At 40.5% G+C, this 5,372-nt stretch overlaps 1 non-coding gene across 1 annotated transcript; it reads left to right on the top strand.

Moving 5' to 3' along the window:
- The first annotated feature begins 995 nt into the window (after positions 1–995).
- On the top strand, positions 996–1,103 carry LOC148544485 (small nucleolar RNA R71). Its single transcript, XR_015900433.1, has one exon. It is a non-coding gene; the product is annotated as a small nucleolar RNA R71 (small nucleolar RNA).
- Positions 1,104–5,372: the final 4,269 nt, after the last annotated feature.

Raw genomic sequence — 5,372 nt, 5'->3', positions numbered from 1 at the left:
TACTTAGTAACTTGCTCTTCAGTAACATCTTCATCCTCTTCAGAGGAAGAATACTCATCAGAGCTCATGAATGGCAGAAGTAAATTCAATGGAATCTCTATGGTCTCAGTGTGAGCCTCAGATTCCCATAGTTCCTCATTAGGGAACTCCTTGGAGGCCAATGGACGTCCATTGAGGTCTTCCTCAGTGGAAATCACTGCCTTTGCCTCCTCTATGCATTCGGCCATGTGGGACGTGTTTATCGCCTTGCATTCTCTCTTTGGGTTTTCTTCTGTATTGCTTGGGAGAGTACTAGGAGGGAGTTCAGTAATTTTCTTACTCAGTTGACCCACTTGTGCCTCTACATTTCTAATAGAGGATCTTGTTTCAGTCATGAAACTTTGAGTGGTTTTAATTAGATCAGAGACTATGGTTGCTAAGCCAGAACTATTCTGCTCAGAGTTCTCTGTCTGTTGCTGAGAAGATGATGAAAAAGGCTTGCTATTGTTGAACCTATTTCTTCCACCATTATTATTGTTGAAGCCTTGTTGAGGCTTCTGTTGATCCTTCCATGATAGATTTAGATGATTTCTCCATGAAGGATTATAGGTGTTTCCATAGGGTTCTCCCATGTAATTCACCTCTTCCATTGCTGGGTTCTCAGGATCATAAGCTTCTTCTTCAGATGAAGCTTCTTTGGTACTGCCTGTTGCTGCTTGCATTCCAAACAGACTCTGAGAAATCATATTGACTTACTGAGTCAATATTTTATTCTGAGCCAATATGGCATTCAGAGTATCAATCTCAAGAACTCCTTTCTTCTGATTTGTCCCATTATTCACAGGGTTTCTTTCGGAAGTGTACATGAATTGGTTATTTGCAACCATCTCAATGAGTTCATGAGCTTCTGTAGGCATCTTCTTCAGATGAAGAGATCCTCTAGCAGAGCTGTCCAATGACATCTTGGATAGTTTAGACAGACCATCATAGAAGATACCTATGATGCTCCATTCAGAAAGCATGTCAGAAGGACATCTTCTGATCAATTGCTTGTATCTTTCCCAAGCTTCATAGAGGGATTCACCTTCCTTCTGTTTGAAGGTTTGGACCTCCACTCTTAGCTTACTCAATTTTTGAGGTGGAAAGAATTTGGCCAGAAAAGCACTGACTAGCTTTTCCTAAGAGTTCAGGCTTTCCTTAGGTTGTGAATCCAGCCATATCCTAGCTTTGTCTCTTACAGCAAAAGGGAAGAGCATACGTCTGTAGACCTCAGGGTCAACCCCATTGGTCTTGATAGTGTCACAGATTTGCAAGAATTCAGCTAAGAACTGATAAGGATCTTCCAATGGAAGTCCATGAAACTTGCAATTCTGTTGCATTAGAGAAACTAATTGAGGCTTCAACTCAAAGTTATTTGCTCTAATGGCAGGGATAGAGATGCTTCTCCCATAGAAGTCGGGAGTAGGTGCAGTAAAGTCACCAAGCACCTTCCTTGCATTGTTGGCATTGTTGTTATTTTCGGCTGCCATGTCTTCTTCTTATTTGAAAATTTTTGTTAGGTCCTCTTCAGAGAGTTGTGCTTTAGCTTCTCTTAGCTTTCTCTTCAAGGTCCTTTCAAGTTCAGGATCAGCTTCAACAAGAATACCTTTGTCTTTGCTTCTGCTCATATGAAAGAGAGGAGAAGAAAGTATGGAATCCTCTATGTCACAGTATAGAGATTCCTTGAGATGTCAGAGGAAAAGAAGAATAGAAGGAGGAGGTAGAAAGGAGAGAATTCGAACTTATAGAGAGAGGGAGTCCAAATTGCACATTGAGGAAGAGTGCTAGTCCCTTAAATAGAAGAACGTGAGAAGGGGGAAAAGAATTTTCGAAATTAAATGTTTTTAATTAAAAGAAATTTTGAAATTTTGGTTGATGATTTTCGAAAACTAAAATTGAGAAAGTAGTTAAGGGATTTTGAAAAAATTTGAAATCAAAAATAAAAAAGATATGATTGAAAATAATTTTGAAAAAGATTTGGTAGAGAAGATATGATTGAGAGAATTGATGCACACGGAAACTTGTCTCTCAACAAATTTCCTTCAGCAAGTATACCGAATTGTCGTCAAGTAATAACTCACAAAAGAGTGAGGTCGAATCCCACAGAGATTAACGGATTAAGCAGTCAATAGTTGATTGACTATCCTAGTTAGACGATTCAGATTTGGATGATGAGTAACAAGGAACTGTAAATGGCACAAAAGTAAAGAAAGCAATAAAGTGTAGAAAAGTAAAATGGCAAGAAAAGTAAATGTAAGAACTAAAAATAAAATGAACATTGGGATCAAGAGATATTGCAATCCTCCAGATCAAGTTCATTCTCATCTCTTCCTCAATCAATGCGTTCATTGATCTCCTTGGCAATCTTAAGTGATCAAATTACAATTCCTTGTAATTCAATCTCTCAAATCTTGATCAATAGCCAATTCCTTGGTCAATTGCTCATGAGAAGAGATGAAGTATGGTCACTGATTATACCATATGCATTCCCAAAGCAAGTGTTGGTAGAATTATAGTCACCATATCCTTCCAACCCCAATTTGGTCCAACATGAGAAAGCATTTCTAGCATGATCTCTTCATTCCTCTTCCAAGGTTTAGAAGAGATCCAAGTATGAATAGCTTCTTTTCCAAGATAACTACCCAATTGGACGAAGATTGAAAGCTTTCTAGTAAAATCAAGAGAAAAGAAAGAAGAAGAGAAATGAAAACTATTATCGATCCATCAAATTACAACAGAGCTCCCTAACCCAATGAAAGGGGTTAGTTGATCATTGCTCTAACAAAATAGAAAAGAAAGAAAGTGCAGAAAAGTAAAGATGAAGATTAAAACTAAAATTGAAACTTCAAAATTCATGAATAAAAAGTACAAAGAAAAGAAAGAGAAGGAAAAGTGTGTGAGGGGAGGGAGTCCGAAGACCCCTCTTCAATCCCTCATTCCAGAATCTCAGTCCCCCCTTGAATGTAAAAGCTAAGGCCCTTATATAGGCTCTCCTAAATTACAAAATGAAATTAAAAGCAATTTACAATTAAATGAAAATTCCTATTCTAGATGCTTCTTGTGGCCTTGATTGGTTGACACTTGTGGGCTTGCTTCCTTGAGGTTGGGTGGTCCTTGAAAGAGAATCAAGTTGAGGTCCAGGTGCTAATGTCAGTGCTAGCGTTAGTCACACTAACGCTACAAGTGTGGCGTTAGTGCTGAAGTTAGTGTGGCTAATGTCACACTTGCTACCCAGTTGGTGTTTTTGGGGCTTAAAAGATACCTCTGGTTTGTACTCCAATTTCACGCCCACTATAGAGTATTATATATCGTTGAAAAGCTCTGAATGTCAGCTTTCTAACGCAAGTAGAATCACCTCAATTGGACCTCTGCAACTCAAGTTATGCTCCTTTGAAGGGCACAGGGTTGCTGGCATAGTGGCTGGCGTTATTGGCAAACGTGAGTGCCAATAACGTCTGCGATCAGTGCCGAAAATTGCCAGGTTTTGGAGCTCAAACTTAATGCCCACCCCATACTATTATATATTGTTAGAAAGCCCTGGATGTCTACTTTCCAATGCTTTTGGAAGCACATCATTTGGAGCTCTACAACTCGAGTTATACTTCTTGGAAGGTGAAGAGGTCAGTTGGCCTTACTACAGGTTGATACCATGTTCATCTTTGCACTTTCGGGGCAGGTTTTTTTCCTCAAATTTAGAGTCCACCATGTAGTTCCATATATGCATGGAAATCTCTGAAATCCTACTTTCTAATGCCACTGGAATCACCTCATTTGGAGCTTTGTGGCTCAAGTTATTCTTGTTTGAAGAAGGCATGGTCAGGCTGCTGGGTGAGACTTTTGCCCACGTTAACTACCACGCATGGTTCTGAAAACCGAATCGGACCGGCCGGTTCAACCAGAATAACCGGGAACCGGTCACCTAGCCGGTCTGGGTAACGTCAAAAACCGATTGGCAGAGAACTGGTGAAAAAATCGGTCAAACTGGCGGTTAACCGGTAAACCGGGAGAACCGTCCGGTTTTTTGACGGTTTTATGGTTTGCACCCTGAGAGGCCAAACGACGTCGTTTTGAAATTTTTTTTTTTTAAAAAAAAAGGAGAAAGGCGTAACACCCAGTGCACCCACTAACCTTAATCAGTTTCCCCTTTCCCCTTTCCAAGTGCATTCAGCAGCCATTCACCCCCCATTGCCACCAAGCTCCAGATTCGAGAAACCACCGAGCCACCCACAGTCATCCACAGTAGCCGCGACCACCACCGCGTTCTGCACCCACCATTGCCACCAATCTCTAGATTCGAGAAACCACCGAGCCACCCACAGCCATCCACAGCAGCCGCGACCACCACCGCGTTCTGCTTCTAGCTGAGCTCGCCTCGTCGTCGCCGAGCTCACGGAGCCCCCCTCCTCGTCGCCGAAAGTCGCCGACACCGCGTCTTCACTCGCCGCCGGTAAGACTCTGTTCTTGACTTCTTGTCTTCTTGATTTATTTGCTGCCTTCTGGGCTTCTGGGTTCTGATTATGATTTATGAGCTCGCCTGCTCTATGGTTGAACTTGCTTCCTTATGAATTTTGATGATGATTTATGAGTTCTATGCTTCTTGATTTTGATTTTCTGATCTCGCTTCCCTCTGAACTTGTTGCCTTCTGATTATGAGTTCTGTGCTTGAATATGTTTTGCTGCTTCATGATGAATATGTTTGCTGAATATAATTTTTTATTTTGAATGCTGTATGAATTGATATAATCTTCTGGGTTCTGAATTATTATCATTTTGAATTTTGCTATAATTGTTGGATGTAATTTGTAATTTGGATTTCTAGATTTTGGATTTGGATTCGCTTCTAAAGTCATGACAAATTCCTCGCCCAATTCAATCAATCATGTCATTCACAAATTCCTCGCCCAATTCAATCAATCATGGCATTCACAAACATGTTCCTGCATTGAAGTATTTTTTTTGTTAATCTATGTAAGGCAGAGGTGTGCGTGCTCTGGGTCACAAAGGGTGTTGAACATAACTTTGGAAAGGAGATTAAGGAAATGATGAGTGGGCACTCGAAAGAGAAGGTTATAGTTCATGACACTGCTGTGCTTGGCAGGCCGAACGTGTCTGAGATGAGTGTCAATGCTGCCAACAACTTTGGTGCTCAAGTCGTCATTGTCACAAGCAATCCTCAAGGAATCTGAGATGTTGTCAATGCATGCAAAGCTAATGGAATTGCAGCCTTTGGTCCCATTTGGGATTCCTAGTTCTTCCATCTCTAATATATTGCTTCTTAATTTTGTTTAATATATTGTTGGTATGTGTTCTTGGTATGCATTGAAGTATTTTTTTTGTTAATCTCTTTATATGTT

The sequence above is a fragment of the Arachis ipaensis genome, chromosome B9, assembly GCF_059453495.1.
Source record: "Arachis ipaensis isolate K30076 ecotype BB chromosome B9, ASM5945349v1, whole genome shotgun sequence".
NCBI lineage: Eukaryota > Viridiplantae > Streptophyta > Magnoliopsida > Fabales > Fabaceae > Arachis > Arachis ipaensis.
The sequence above is the reverse complement of the archived record's forward strand: the minus strand, read 5'-3'. Positions and strand labels throughout refer to the sequence as shown.